Source organism: Anser brachyrhynchus (genome assembly GCF_964034855.1).
Source record: "Anser brachyrhynchus genome assembly, chromosome: 3".
NCBI lineage: Eukaryota > Metazoa > Chordata > Aves > Anseriformes > Anatidae > Anser > Anser brachyrhynchus.
Window position 1 is genome coordinate 6,340,020 of NC_137696.1, and position 16,470 is coordinate 6,356,489.

A 16,470-nucleotide genomic window follows, 5' to 3' on the forward strand; every position below is an offset into this window, starting at 1 on the left:
CTATTCCTGTCCAAAAGGTTGGGAAAATGAGCAGTCACTTCTAGCTTTTGCAGTTCTAATTTCTAAGCAGGGCAGGACACAGAGTAATGAGTCGCTTGTGAATACTCCCAACACTGAGTGATGTCTCCTGGAGGTAGGATCAAATGTTTGCAAGTCTATAGAGAGTCAGATCTCCTGTTGCCTATGAGACATTCATGTTGACTGTTCATAGTGGTATTTTATCTGTTCCAGTTACATTGGCAAGTGCAATGGATGGAGGTGAAGGCGTGTGGAGGGGTTCTTGACTCTTAAAATAATAATAGTGATGGTAATAATAAATGCTGGTGAGACTAAACCAGATTATCAGCTATCCGTGCATTAAATCATAACTTAGTCTTTGTACACAGACTATTTCCATATGCTGACTATTTAAAGGACAAGCTAAACTAGATTAAATAAATAACACCCCTTTACATCAAACGGCAGAAGTATTTCAGGCTCTTCACTTTATTGAGAAGTGGCTTGCTCACAGTGTACAATTTTCTAAATGGTTAAAAAAGCATAATTGTGGAGTTTTGTCTACTCAGACAGATGAAGGTGTAATAAGAGCCAGCCACTAGAAGAAGGAGGATCCATTCGAAGTAGGGGTAAGGCTGCATTTTGAACAATAAGGGTATTTAACAACTTAGAAAAAACATTGTCTAGGAATATGGTGGATCTCCTTCACTGAAAGTCTTTAAATCAAGAATGGAAGTCTTTCTCATGACTGTGCTTGATGCTGTAGCAGGAGTTATAGGCTTGACACAGAAATTACTGGGTGAAATTCCATGGCTTGTGTCATCCAGGAGGCCTGAGGAGAAGATTACATTTGGTCTCTAGTGGGCCACTAGTGCCTGCAAAGCATTCAGCTGGATTTCTTCTTCAGCATATGTGGAAGAGGAAAAGTAACATTTCTTATATCTGGACAATAGATGACAAGGGGTTTCCACTGGAGCTATAGATCAGGTTTCCCTTAATTTTCCAGGCAGTGCACTAATTTGTCAGGGAATAAGGAAACTGCCAAAGGACCTTTTGATTGTTTTAAATTTGTGCAGCCTTTCCCCTCCTCCCACTTGTCCTCCCCTCCAAACCCAGTGTAGAGGTAAACAATGCATAAAAGTGGTCTACTGGTCCAAGTATGAAAACATTGGCACTGAGTAACTGTGTTTGCATTGGGCATCCTTTAAATTATATTAATAAAAAGTTGACTGCATTTCTCTGAGTACTCTGAAATGAGTTTTGAAAGAAAACAGCTTTTAGCAATTCGAGAGAAAAAAATACATATATTTCATTTGCAAATGGCATATATTGACTGAAGTTGGCCATAATATTTATGAATAACCATAGAAACACGACAAACAGGATCTACACAGTTACTTCCAAACTTCATTGCCAGAATCAGTATATTCGTATAACACTCCTAATCTGATATACCAGGTAATGGCAAATATTACGTTCACGAAAGAGAAGAAACAAACAGACGCATTCCTTAGTGAAGTTCTTCTGCAAATAGACCAACACTATGCACACACTTTGAGCAGACCATAACCTGTTAATTAAACCACAAATATTTACTGTGGTTTGAAAAAGCTATAACAGGACATAAAATAGATTTGCTTTACATTTCAACACACTTGCTGGCGAAAATAAATGACAGAAAAAAAAAGAGGGAAAAATGAAAATGAAAACAAACAGATTGTTTCCAAAATCCTACCAAATATGTGATCCACTGAAATTATCAGACTGTTAACTGCTTGTAAATCTGCCTAGACTGGGGATATGAAATTATTTTTAGCGTGACAGCAGAAACCTTTCTAATGCTACCACTGTGGCACCGTGTCAGCCTGAGTAAGAAGCAGCAAGAGTGGCATAATAGTCAACTGAGCAACCTGAGAACAAGGCAGCTTAGCAATACAAAATTTTCTTTCCAAATAGAAGAAGAAGTATACTGATGTAATTATGTTTACAGCCTGTGAACTTCTGAAATCCTAGGGAGAATAAATGTGAGGACACTGCCATCACCTTACATAGTCCAACTAGCAGCTACATAATTTTCAAAGAACATCCAGAAGCCTGAGAAATCTTGCTCGGCTGCTTAATAGGGTGTGTAGAGCTCTATTGTACTTAGTGGAAATGATACATCTCCAGCATGACAATTTTGTATCCTTTACTGTTAACATCCATCCCACTGAGTTGTATTTTGTGCTTCCCATAAATTGTACACTTGGTCCAGAACGGAAGAGCTTCAAATAAATGCATTTTTAGTTTTTTATTTTTTAGTTTACTTATTTATTTATTTATTTTTTACTTGCTGTCTGGTTTGAGATTTTGGTAGTGGTAGGGGATGAATTTTCTGTGGTCTCATGAAGCATCCTTTCTTCTGTGTGAGAAAGTGGTTTTTGCATTGCCCATACATCAGGCTAGGTTATGGTGTCAGCAAGGAGGGCTTTTCTTTGGAAGAGGGCAGAAGAAGACGTTATGGAGGTGTTCAAGAGAGTGGGAGAGCTTTGTTCCTCTCTGCCCCTTGTGTTTTTGGTTCTCATTGTGCTATAAATGGTTTGAATCACTGTACTGTTTCAGACAAGTTGTACAGGCAGATGCTGGGCACATGGCAGGATTTCAGATTGTTTTTGTTGTTTTTGTTTGTTTTTTAATAGCACTGGAAAAAAAATGTAGATTGCAGAAGTTCAGCTGAGCATTTCTGCTATCAGCAGGGGAAGAGTAGACAGTGTTGACACAGTCATCTTTTGGTTTCAGATTTACTCTGCTAGGATGGGAAAGACAGGAATTCACATCCCTCAAACATTGTTTCAAGTTGTCTACAGACTAGAGAAGCACTACACTGCAGCAGCTTACTTTTTTTTTTCTTATTTTTTTTTTCTTGTAATTACAAGAAAGGATGATTGAATTTCTAAGTGTTGATTTCAGTGGGAATAGAAATTTAAAGACACTTTTGGAAACTTGTCTGCGATTTATTTTAAAAATTAAGCTTTAGATTTTTAATGTCAGTTCTCTGAAAAATGTCAAAGAGGGAGAAAGAACAGTTGACCATTCATATTCTACCTGAATAATTCTGAAGAAAATGCACGTAGTTTTGTGCAAATTAAATTGCTCAGAGTTATGAAGGCCTAAAAAATTTAACTTAAGAAAAGTGAAAACTAGCTTTTGAACATCAAACTAAAATGAACTCGTTACTTAACTCTGTAAGTTGTAACAATTCCATTTCTCCAAGCTACTCAGACAAGATAAGCGTTGTCTTCCAAGCAAATGACAATATATTATACAGCGGTGTTGTATGCAACGTAAAATGGCTTCAGCTTCTTTATGGAAATGGGAAAGATTCTCAGGCTTTCTGTTCCCAATCCAGTTTAATTTCAAGTCTCAGGCTCAGTTTCACTTTCAGAATGCCCTAAGAGAAAATGTAATTTAGACTAGAGCTGCATTTGCAAGTTAATGGCACTGACTGTAATCCTTCAAAATGATAGATACTGGAATTTTCCCCCCTTTACAGGAGGAATTGCATTTCTCAGTGTCACATAAGGAAAAGAAACAAACATGCAGAAACAGCAACTGGCCTTCAAATCTTTGAGGATACATTTGTGTTTCCAAAGCTGAAGTGATTTTCCTGCCAGAAATCAATGCGACCTAAAGTTAGAACCCTTGTATCTGTGCACTATTTACAGTATTGACCTTCTTAAAGATACCATTCTATGTATTATAAGAAAAATTGGAATTGGAGGGGGAAGGCAAGAGATCATCAAGCAGGCTAGGGATTTGTCTGTCAAAGTACAGAAGAAGCTTAAACACAAAACTTGGCTTCTGTTTTTTCTCTTATGTTCTGCATGCTGCTAGCTATCATCAAATGTTTAAATACAAGTGTTTATCAGTTTTGACTTGTTTTGCAGTATTGTATCTTCTTTTGCTTTATTTTAGATGGATTGATTTGCTGCCATTGTTTTACTTTCACATCTGTGCTGTGCATGCAAGGAGATTCCTTGCTGAATGGCCATATCCTCCAAACATTGTTCTTCAAGAACCTTTGAGGGTAAGAAATCGATGTTTCCACCTGAAACAGGTGGTTAGAAGGATGATACAGAGCTATTCTGATCTCTTCCTCCAGTAGCACAAACCCTAGTAGCAAGAAAGGAGGCCTAAGAGGGATCTGTCATCCGTAGTCAATACAGGGAAGGTTGTTTTACTTAGAATAATTAAACCCCAGACCCCAACTCACAATTTCTGCAAAATTATCTCTGTTCCTCATTGGAGCTATATAGGGAAGGTAATTCTGTCACTCTGAGACTATTGGATGGGGACAATGCTCACACTTAAGCTCGGCCCAATCAATGAACAAAGGTCAGAAAATCCTAAAAACACTGAAAGCAAAAGCTGGCAGAATAGCATCCTGTCTCTCCTGGCTAATAAAAGCAGGTGGTCTCTGCTGTTAATGGAACTACTCAGTGTCTCCTTCAAATAAAGTGCATATCAAACTCATAGAGAAATGTAAGGCTTTAGCTGTTCAGACAAACAGTACTCATCCAGAGGGAATAAAATTCATTACATCCTTGCAACACAGGGCATAATTCAGCATCAGTTGGATGGATGTTGTACTCAGAGCTACCTGTCAGTCTTCACCAGGTTATTTCTCTTCCAGGTGACAGCTATCCATTCAGCATTAATGGAAGCAGCATGCGCAGAGATGTTTTTTTTTTTACCACCATACAGTGTCTTACAGCCTCAGAGTTGAAACCTCAATGCTTACATTGCTGGACTTCGCTGCAGCTTCATCAGAGTGAAGTACAAGGTATTACTAGTATAGTACAGGAGGAGCAGTATCCCCAGAAATCTGGACAAGAGCATTGCCTGGAATAATATTAGTAGCTTCTCCTGTCCCGTAATGTGTTGGAATATCTAGTATGAATCATACCCCATTTATGCTAAGGTATTGCAGTGTTGGATGGGGGTCTGGTGTCATCTGTTTGCTTCCTTTGTTTTTGATTGCCATGCTGTAGAGGGGACAGAATGGGGGAAATAATCAGGGCATGCGTTTAGTACATGTGGAAGGTGATTTTCCTGGGCAATAGAAGGTATATCTAGGTCTTGTCAATATTTTTCTCTGCTCCGTCTTTGCTCAGGTGCCTTCTTCCAGGAATCTACCATTTCATGTGTGTTTGCTGCCTTTAAACAGGGAATAAAACCAGAGGGGAGAGGAAAAACAAAAACATGACACACAGTAAAAGAAAGATTACTCCTTTGTTGGTGTTTTAGAGAACAGTTTTGTGTAAAGATTCTTAATGTTTGTTTTTGCAAAGAGATATTTACCTTAAATCTCAGGTACCTGACAAACGAGCTGGAATACCTTACTGGATTGTATCAAGACTGCTTGGTGATGCATTGACATTTGGTGTCATGACTCCATTAATCAAAAATATTTTGGAGGAAATTCTTCCTGGTTCATTCATCCACAAATAATTTACGCTGGGAGCAGTGGGTCTAAACCTCCTTGGCAGTCTGAAATCGAGGAGCATGATGAACAGCTAGCCTGGCTCCTGACTGACCAGACACCCACTGCTTACCAGTGGTCTCATTTTTTTCAGGCATGCAGTTAGTCTGTTGTGCCTGGAGGGAGCTCACAGTAGATATTTGTGAATGATAAAATAAAAAGGGACCGAGGGGCCAGGGACTCAACACAGGCTCTCAGGTGAAAGAAAGCACAGTTGTTAACCTTCCTGTGCCTGATATGTGGTTTGTCAATTAGGCAGCAGAAGCTGAGTTGGTTGTATATTGACCTACAAGCATTAAACAACTGGCTGGGAGCCATATCCTGTGAAGACTGCACTGTCTTTTTGATTTAAAAAGCAGCACCACAGTTGCAGTTCCACTTAAGGCTGGTGTTTTTTTGTTTTGTTTCTAATTTCAACTCCTATTTTGAAACAGTCTTTAATAAAAAAAAAAAAAGAGAGAAAAAAATAGAAAAGTATCTTTCACCAGGTGCGCTTTGAGTATTTATTTGGAAAAAAAATAAAAAGGATTTTGCACAGAAGTATCCAGAGTTTTCCAAAGGTTATTAACATGCATAGCCATGCCTGGCTTGACCGTGCAGTATGCTCCTAGACAGAATGACAAAGCTGGAAAAATGAAGTCAAGGAAATATGAGCTGATTTATTTTTTATGCGTAACAAGCTAAACCTTGATCCAGTGCATCTGTGGAGCAAAAGAATATTTATTCAGTTCCACCATCAAAAACACTGACAAACACATGAGGTGAGTGTGAATTGTCTCAGCTGAACTCATGTATTCTCCAGACATAATTAAAAACTGGCCCAATTTTTAATGTGGGCTACTTAATTAGATGTCAGAAATTCCACATTTGGAGGTTCAGTTTGACCTTTAGTTACATAAAAGAAGCGTTTAAGAGCCTCCAGTGAGTGTCAGTGTTTGAATGCAGATGCCATATTTGAAAACTGTGCTCCTTTACAATGATGCATTCCAGGCAAAAAAGTCCTGATCCCGCAAACAGTTTTGAGCAGGCTTCAGCTTGCTGCCACTGACACCAGTCTGCTGGAATCCACTCATTCCAGGCAATGGTACACTACTGAAGATGAGTACATATAGGGAGCAGTTCAGGTCTAAATTAGCAAGAGATTTTTCTCTCATTTAAGTACACTATAAATTTGAGAATTTAAAGGTGGAGATTCAAAAATGAAAGAGAAAGTGCTCAGATAACTCGCTCTCCTAAATGCCAGAGGATTTGTAGGGAAAAAAGCAATTCAATTACAGTGAGGCTTTCAGTAAGTGGAAGAACTTGTTAAATAAAGCTAGTGTGACCAGGTGAAAATAGGACTTTTACGTACAGAGGGCTGTTTTTAATCCAGTCAATCTAGAGGAGTTATATAGCAGTGAAACCTGGCTAGATTACGTGTAGCTCACACTGCCTACCTAAGACAGAAGCAAGAGATGTAGACAAGTATTCTTGTTTCCAGCTGTTGGAGAGAGAAGTCAGTAATCCCTAGTGCAGGGACCCAAAGGAACACTTTTGGAACAGGGAAGACCTAAAGCATCTGAAGCTGTTTGCTCAATGAAGCTTTGTCTATGCCTTATGACATGGAGAGACTATTGCGGCTCCCGGTATCTCAAGCTTGACTTGTGTCAGTACCTTGCACAGCAGGGTTAGGTAGGCTTGCGTAGGCTGAGGCTCACATCATCTACCTTTGCATGCAGTCTGTGATTCTGTTTCTGGGGTTTAAAAAATGGCTATAGTACAACATCAAAAAATTAACTCATAAAGGGAAATGTTTTGCTGTTTTTTTTTTTTAAATGCTGTGATCTGCCTACAAGATTTGCAAATGATGTGAGAGCCTCCAGATTCAGCTTTGGTTTCTAATATTGCTTGGATCAGTATGTGCAGGTTCCCCTTTACTATGATGTTATGCTGAAACATGCAAACTGATGTTCCAGTATCAATTTGCTTTGGTCAATTAAATTAACAAAAATGTAGCTGTACGGGTAAAGATGTCATCAGTAAAAGGCATTGCTCTCTGAAATGTGTTCCTCACTTGCCAACTACTACTTGGCAGGAATGAACAGAGGAGGTCATTAGTTTGGTACTTTCTGGAGAAGGATGCTATGTGCTTCATACAAACTGCAAAATGCAGGGGGATGCCAGACTACTGGCATAGAGTTATTTTGTTTGCTGAGCACAGGGGATGTTAAATATCTGTAGATAATTTTTCTACTTTAAACAAATGTTCTTACTGTGTATGGCTTGTAGTTCACATAAGGCAGATAGATGTTCATGGGAAGACAAAACCAGGTGAAAACTGGGCTGTCTGTCAGTCAGGACTGAAAGTGCTCATATAACTTGAATTGCATCCATAGTTCTTGGTAATGCAGCTATATATGAAAATCAGTTTGAATTGGCTGATGTAAGTGTAGGAAGTACTCCAGCAAACAGGGAATTCCCCAGGAGAATTATGTTTGTCTTTAAAAGTAGTTCATTGTCTCATTCAAAACAAACAAAAGAGTTTCACAGATAAAGAAATGGAAGTTCTTTCCAGGAAGGAAAAATATTGCATGATAAATAATGTGTGAATTCGATAATTCAAATGGTGTGGATCGTAACCTATGGAATATAGACGGGAGGGATCTACAGTCTTATTATTTGTAATGGTTCTTAAATCACACACAATAAATGCTTACAATATTATGACCAAGACTTAAAAGGAAAGACAGTTTTAAAATAAGTTACTTTTGTTTAAAAATAATCTAGAGTGCATGTTTTCATTTTTTTTTCTCTATAATTCTGTGGACTAAAATCTAAAAGAAAAGGAGCACCCAAATTCCCAAGATTCCAGAAAGTGGGGCTTTTTTTCTTTTTCTTTCTTTTCTTTTTAGAAGAAGCCCACCCAGTATCAGAGTAAGTAGCAAAAATAATGAGTGTGGCAATCCTCTTGTCACACTGAATTTCCTGCACTTTTTTTTTTAAACAGATGATGGCCCTGGTGAGAGGGCTCACCCTCTCACTGTGTACAAATGTTTGTGGTTTAGAGCCCAGTTTTCCAAAGAGAAGTCCAGAGTACACAATACGTCACCTGTTTGTATTCCAGCTCCATGAGGAAACTAAGACAGAATTATACAGCGTTTCCAGATCAGCTCTCCCATGGGGCTTCAAGGCTGAGTTTTGGTCTCTGCAACACACAAAAATGTTTCCCCACATGAATTCAAATATTACTTCTTGGCTGTACAGCGTGCTACAGGCTTTATCCACTGGTGTTACACTTTTATACTGTTTTAACCATTCCCAAACTAAGGTGGGGAGCATGGGTTTGCCAGTGTAGTATTAGTCTACCCTTGGCTAAGGGAGTATTTGCATTTCCTGCTATTACTGCTAAGCAGATTATTCACTGTTTATGTGAAGCAAATTTATAATGTCTTGCAAGGTTGCAGCGTACCTAATGAGAGACAGAGGGGATTTTGCCAAGCGGGACTCCTCTACCTCCAGTTTAACCCACTTTAATAACTGACTTGGGGAGCAGCAGAAATCAGACCTAGTGTGTATGTTTTTATTTGATATAATTTGAATGTAGAGCCCAAATGAATATCTGGGCATGTCAAAAGAAAGGCTGCTATTATCTTCAGTAGCTTTGGAGGGTATCCCAAAGTTCACTGAACACTACCAACAAAGACTTTACTAAAATGAGAACGTATACTGGCATGTAGCTCCTCCTCCATGCCTTTCTGCCAGAACGTAGTGCCAGGCTGTGAAGGGTAAAACTTGCCCTGTAAGAATGAAGAATTTTATGACAGTATTCGGTTTCTTTGTGCTGATAGTCAGTTGGAGGATCAGCTAGTGTCGCAAGTCCCACTGGGCATGTATGTTCTGTCCCATGGTCATCTGTATCGGAGCATCCATTGGCTCCTTTCCTGGTCATGCTCCCTGCTTGAAAGATGTATGCAGGCCATGTTCTTGTTCCAAGACATGGAGCAAGTCCAGCAAAGTGGACTTGAGCACACCTCTCGTGTCAGATTTCTGAGTACAAACACAGAAGGAGCATGGAGCATGACTATTGCATACACAAATGCAGAAGCTAGCTATAGATGGCTCTTTCTTTTTATTAAATTTTTTACTCACATACCAAGCAAGTCCCTTGATTATTATTACAGTTTTTAATTTTTACAACTATTTTTGTCTGTTTAGTTGTAAAAGGTCTTTGGCCAGGTGTCTTTCAGCTCTCAGGTGACATTGATATTAGAGACAAGCTGTGGTCATATTTTCAGAATCCTTGTGGTCATATTTTCTGTCAGGAATTAGGGCAAGAATAAGACCTTTCTTTTACTCTCTGTAGTTAGAAATACTGGACAGAGGCATCTTACTGGTGTTGTTTCATGTTTGTTCATTTTGGTGTGGACAGTGGACTGTGTCAATCGCACTGCACTGTCAGTGGAGCAGAAAGACTATACAAGGAGGGGAATTGATGTGCATGCTTTGACTCAAGGGAGTATATACTGTGCAAGTCAACGGAGGAGGCAGGCTACTAAGCCACTGAGTGTTCCCTTTGTGCATCAGATTGTGATTTTTGGCTTTTTAAGGCAACTATGTGAGCAAAATACAGCAAAGGATAGATTTTTCACTAGCCAGCTCCAAGCTCTCCTTTGCCAAGAAAATAAGTGCAAACGGAAACCCAGTCATATACAAGTGCATGTTGAATTTCAAGGGATGGAAAAGTTGTGTGAGACTCAGAATCCATGTTTGCATTCTTGATGTGTGTGTGTGTTTTTTTGTTTTTTTTTTTCCCTCTCTCTAAGAGAAAAATGGGATTTGGAGTGGGGAAAAGAGGGGAAAGAAAGAGCTGGCAGAATTGATAAAGGAAAACACCCTGACACTACCTGACCATAACCTGCATTTAACTGCTAACAAAGGCAATGCTAAATAAATATGAAGCTCTAACCAAGCACTACTGGATAGATTTATTTTTTGTGTGTGTTTTGTGTTTTGTTTTTTTTTTTTTTTTCTTCTGCCCTCAGTGTTTTTGTTAATTATAAGCTGCGACACTGAGAATATTTAATTTTGTTGAAAGGATGTGTGGTTTTCTGGGTGGTGGATGTAAAGTAGATGAGCGTGCTACAGAGGTGAAGTGTCCAAAGTAAAGATTTTAAAGCATTCCCAGTCCACCTAAGCAAGTGCCTTGTGGTGTTGAGACTTGTATATAACTTTACCACTGAGGCCAGCTTTAGGGTGTTCTCTGCACATACCCTTCAAGTTTCAGTAATATAACTCTAGTTCAGCAAGGGTGTTCAGTTACACCATGATAATTGTATATACACCAATTTTGATTATTGTGCTGATAAATCTTTACTGATTTTAAAACATAAATGCAGAATGCTAGTATATAAACTAGGGACCTTTGTACAAAAGGTGTGAAGACTGGGTCTGTGTGAATATCTTTGTTGAATATACTTTTTCCTATTGTTCTGTGCAATGATTATACCTGTCTGCTTCTGGAGGAATCTGCTGTAACCTAGAGGCGCTTACTGGTGTAAATGGGAGGCATCTGCTTTTCTATCAGCCTCTCTGGAAACATTCAGTTATTTGTCAGGACAGAGAATGAAGGAGAAAGCTGAGTTTTCAGCAGCTGTTGAAGCCATATGGAGCTCTAGGTAGCTGATCTGTTTCCACATCCTTTATACTCACCTTAAGGCTGAGGGTGCCATTCGATGCTCAAGGAACCCATTGCCTTTTCTCTCCATCTCCACCTGAGACACCAGCTGGGAGTCCTCCTGAAAAGATGTAAGGCCTATCGACAATAAGTCAGTCCTAGGTCACTTTGTGCATTCTACTACAGCTACTCTAATCCCTGTGAAAGGATGGCTTGAAACTAGTTCTCTGGATACAGACTTCTTGTGAAGTGCTGAGAGACAAGGCCCAGAATTTTAAACCTTTTGTTTTTTACCTAGAAACCCCTCCAAAGACTTAGTTTCAGAGACAACCACTTATTTCTACTCAAGGCTTAAATATATATATATATATATACATATTTATATGACTTCTTAGAGAACGCATAGAGCTTATCTGTTGGCAGGAACCAAGACAGAAAGTTCTCAATCTGGTTATTTTAATTTCCATTTTATTTGTTGGGAGGTGGCTGCAAAGTCTCTCAGACTGTAGATTTCTGTCCTCCAGCTGACTACAGAGGGATAGGATGCTCCAAACTTAGACATCTCTAAGTCCCTAACTGTAGATAGCAAGAACCTGGAATGAATGAATTTCTGTGGTCTTGTTTTTTTCTCTTTACTTCTTTTTCCCCCTTTTTAATGAGGAAAAAAAAGGTTAAAAACAAAACAAAAACATTTTTACAATTAGTGGCCAAATTATAATAGCATTTTCATCTTTCTCTTGCTACCATTATCCATAAAGAATAAGACATTTTTTCTTGAAACAGTGGATGTGAAGCTGAAATGACTGTATTAATTTTAGAGTAACTATGGCTGGAAGACAAGAACCAAAGTCATGCTGGCCTTTGGGATTTTGGTGTGAAGGGAGAAAGTGATGACACTAGTCACAGCTTCAACTTTTCAGACTCAGCCGTGGGCTTTGAGGGTTGTGTCTGCTCAAATGATCTTCAACAAGCAGGTTAACAGCATTTATGGCATTTGTGTTTTCCAGGTTGATTCTACTTTTGATGGCCTGTTTCTCTCTACCTGTATGCTCAGGGAAAGACAGTCCTGCATCACTTCGGATTTGGTGAGTTTTCTTCGGGATGGCAAAAAAAAAACAAAAACAAAAACTTTAAGTTGAAAGTTCAAATCTAGCATAAGTCAATACCAAACCAAATAAATGCTCTGAGACAGGTATTCATCTGTATCCTGATACCTCTGCAGAATGTGCAGAACAACAACAAAAACATAGATAATAATCTGTCACAGCACCATATTTATTCTGCCAGTGTTTTGTCAACATAGAAGCCCCCCAAAACAGTAGGCCTGGAAACAAATGTTTCTGTGGTCTTGGCAGCAGCTGGATGGTCTGACTGTTCAACAGTTGTTATCCATTATTATCCACTACTGTATAAAGGTGAGTGTCCGCAAAAAATAAGTACTGGAGGTTGCACTTCTTTTTAAATATAAGTACACTGATTTATACACCTTTTAGCTTCTCTACATGGTTATTAGCAGTTCCCATATGAATGAGCCACAGATTATTTTTATACATGCTTTGTCTCCCAGTTAATTGGTTTTGTATTCCTGTTAGCATCAAGAACACAAGTGGATCTTTTATTTTGCATTTTTATACTTCTTGAGTTGAGTTATAGAAGCAAATGGCTAAATGGTCAGTGTATTTTGTTCAGGAAAAGAAATAAAATGCTTCATTCTGCATCCCAGGAAAAGTTTCAAGCAAACCTGACCTAAGTTATACACTATGAAAATTGAAAATAGTCAAAAGTTTAGTGTTTTGAGCTGCTGGAATTCCACTGAAACATAGTCTTCAACTTTGAAGCAAAGGGCTAAAGCAGAGCTGGTATATTTTGTTGTTACTAGGTCAGCACACAAGGATGCCATCAGTACTTTTGTAGCTGAAAACTGTGCTTCACAGGGTTACCAAATTTGCACATGGAGCTGGTCAGAGAAACAGGAAAATACTGTTGGGAAGCACTTCAAATTCAGCAGTGATATAGTGGTGTTATTTGCAAGGTTAATTAGAAATATTATTTAGCCATTCTCTCTGCTTTCCTCAGTCCTCAACTAATTAGGTACCTAGTAGAATTTAGATACTAAACCAGTATAAATTTTTAAAATTTCAGAAATCATGAAAATTGGGAATTTGCCAATTTTATCTGCCAATTTTATGTTTATGTTCTTAGACAAATACATGTAATGTGTTTGCATTGATATCATTGTATACAGGCACTTTTGGGACCTTATTTGTTATCCTAGTAATACGTATAGCAGACCAACTTACAAAAGTCTTATCTGAAAGGATAACTGTAATGGCACAATCAGTCACAGTGGTAATCATCGTGCTCTGCAGAATTGCAACACAGTGGAAGGAGCAATGAATGTTACACAGAAACATAATCTTGCCAAAGCTGAATTATATGAAAGGTTTAAAGTGATCTAAAGAAGGAATGAATAGGGCTGTGCTTTCCAAAGGCGTCTGTTCAACATTTTCTGACATCAATTGTCATGACAATAGGTGGCACCCTTATGCCAAGAAATACCATCTTGTTTAGCTTAGCTGTGCTTCTCTGGATATTTTTCTACTGCCTTTTTTCTAATTTTTCTAATTCCTTTAATCAAAATTATTGGGATTAAAAGCAAAAGCAAGTCATCAAAACAGATTATTCAGTGGGAAAATAGGGGACATGCCTAGAAAATTAAAATATAAACTCCATTCTGACTACAGAGTATAGCACATGACAACTATCACTGCTGCTCTGTTGAGGAGGAATTTGAGAATTTAAAGTATGAGCATGTACTGAGTGATGCATACAAACTGTGTTAGTGTATACTTTATAATTGATTAATTTGACTCCTTTGGGAGTACTTAAAAATGCAAGGGAAACAAGATGTGTCCTGTTTTATTTTTCCTGTTACACAAACACTTGGTTGCATGGGGATATCCAGATGATCTGAAACTTACACCTGTGCAAAATCAGAAAGGGAATCTCATAAGAACGAACCTCTCTCAGTAGAGTTTTTGTCACTTTTACTTCTAATGTGAGGCAAAACCTGGAAAAAATGTTAACCAAACTTTGTCAAACCACAAGCATTTTGGCTTGCGGTTTGGATAAAGGTTCAGGTCACTTCTCAGTGTACCCTGAAAAGACCTTATTCACTGCTCCTCTGCTGAGGTTGAAAGGAGATAGGAAAAGGCAGAAGAGAGAAGATTAAAAATGCCTAAATGCATTGCAGAACCATGGAAGAACACCGCATATTAGAAAGTGTGAAAAGACATCAGTTTTTATTGTATATTTATGGAATTGGGTATAAGAAAAGAAGAGTTTTGCTAAGCAAAAAATTTATGTTTGTTTTTTTCATGAAAATAGGGTTTAAAGATCTGATGTAATACTGAGGACATAAATTGTCTCGGGCCTGCAGATGGCCCATAAAATTTGCAAAGCCTTGACCATTTATAAGCTGGAATTAGATCAGAAAAAGCTTCAGGATTCATTGAACTTTGCTAGTCTTGGCAATGTCTCTGTTACACTTTTGCTGGCATTCTGTTTCATTCTGACATTGCAAAAGTATCATCTTATGGTGGTAATGCAAAGTTGAAGGGGAAAAAGAATTCTGAAAGAATCAATGGAGCTAATGAGGTACTATTTTAATTTATGAGGCATAGTTAACACAGCTGTTCTCTTAGGTATAATTTTGCTGAAGTGGTTATGATGCTATAGGCAAAATTAAAGTTTCCAGTGTTCCATGAAATGTTGCTTATTTAAACCTCTTCCTTTCCCTTTCATCATCTCATACTGTTTTTTGTATTTTTTTTGCAAAGCAGGGTACTACATTGGCAAATTGTATTTGATGCCAAAATGGGTATGTTGAATTCTGCTTAACATTGCTCGTCTGCAGCAGTCAGTCTGGTTTTGGACAGGTGGTTACAGAGCCAGTAGGACCCAGAGGCTACTGCAAGTCAGTTAAGTCTAACACATTGCACTTAAAGTGTCTCCCTTTAACATCATTTACCAAACACTTTCATATGCTCGTCTTGGACTGACAAATATCCTATTGCCACTGTTAAGTCTTTCTTGTAACACTGTCATATTTTGCATTTTTGGGGGGGAAAATACAAATCTTAAACTTGATTATAAATTGTTTTAGGTTTAAAAAAGAAATCTGCAAATTCTGTTTGTTAGAGCATAAAAACAGCTTAAGGAGCTGCACCACTCTCCAACTGTTTCGTGTGTGTGAATGTTCTTTCTGCAGAAGATATGCATATTTCCTGGTAGAAATACTTGTAATAGCTTTGGTCCTTTGGTATGATGCATTTTAAATATTCTTTTCATTATCAGTGAGAAAGAAGATAGAACTCCTAGATGGAAGGTCTTTGTCAACGTTGCTGATAATACTCTTAACTTGTTTGTAGGCTTGTGACATAGCTTTGCCAAGAGAAAAGAATTTTAATTTTTTTTTTTTAACAGTGCTTTTAGAGTAGGCAGAAGTCATTTCATTGCAATAGTTATTGGTATGTGGGGGGGGTTGCCAGTCCAAACTTCTTCCATCAAGGCTGTTATTTGGTAGAAATACGTTGTGCTTTTTTAATGGGAAAATAATTGAAAAGGAAAAAATCAATAGTCTTTTCATCTTTCATGAACTAACTTCTGATAAGTTTTTTGAGAGCATAAAATGTTACTCATCCACAATTTCTGAAACAAAAAAGAAGAAAACATACTCTGTCTATTGAGGGAACAGTGTAATGGGACTGTATGGAAGACCCCTTTCCTATTGTATTTTTCTTTCATGACTAGTCCTATTTATCTGCCAGTGATTATTTCCCCTGGTATTTTGCGTATCAAATCATTCATATCAGACATAAGCTGTCAGACGTCAGTGGTAAAAACTAAGCACCCACTCTGGGCCAAACACAAAACTAAGCACCAGCTTTGTCTTTAAATGACACTTTTCCTGAAGAAACTCTCTCTTCGTACTGATGCATGATGAAAAGTGCACACTTGGAAAAGTCAGTTGATTTTGAGGGACCTTGCTCTGTAATGATTCAGATATAGAATGTATTGGTAGTTTCTTTCTTTCTGTATAGCTGCTTCTCTAAAACTTGTTTTACTCAATCTCCCAAATGCTCACATGGGCATCAAAACAGTCTACTCAGGATAAGTTGCATAAACATTATTTCATAAACATTTTAGAATTTCTAAAATCAAGACCCTGCCTACTCTAGTGGATTCAGTATTATAATTAGAAACTATTATAATATTCAATATTATAATTATATTTTAT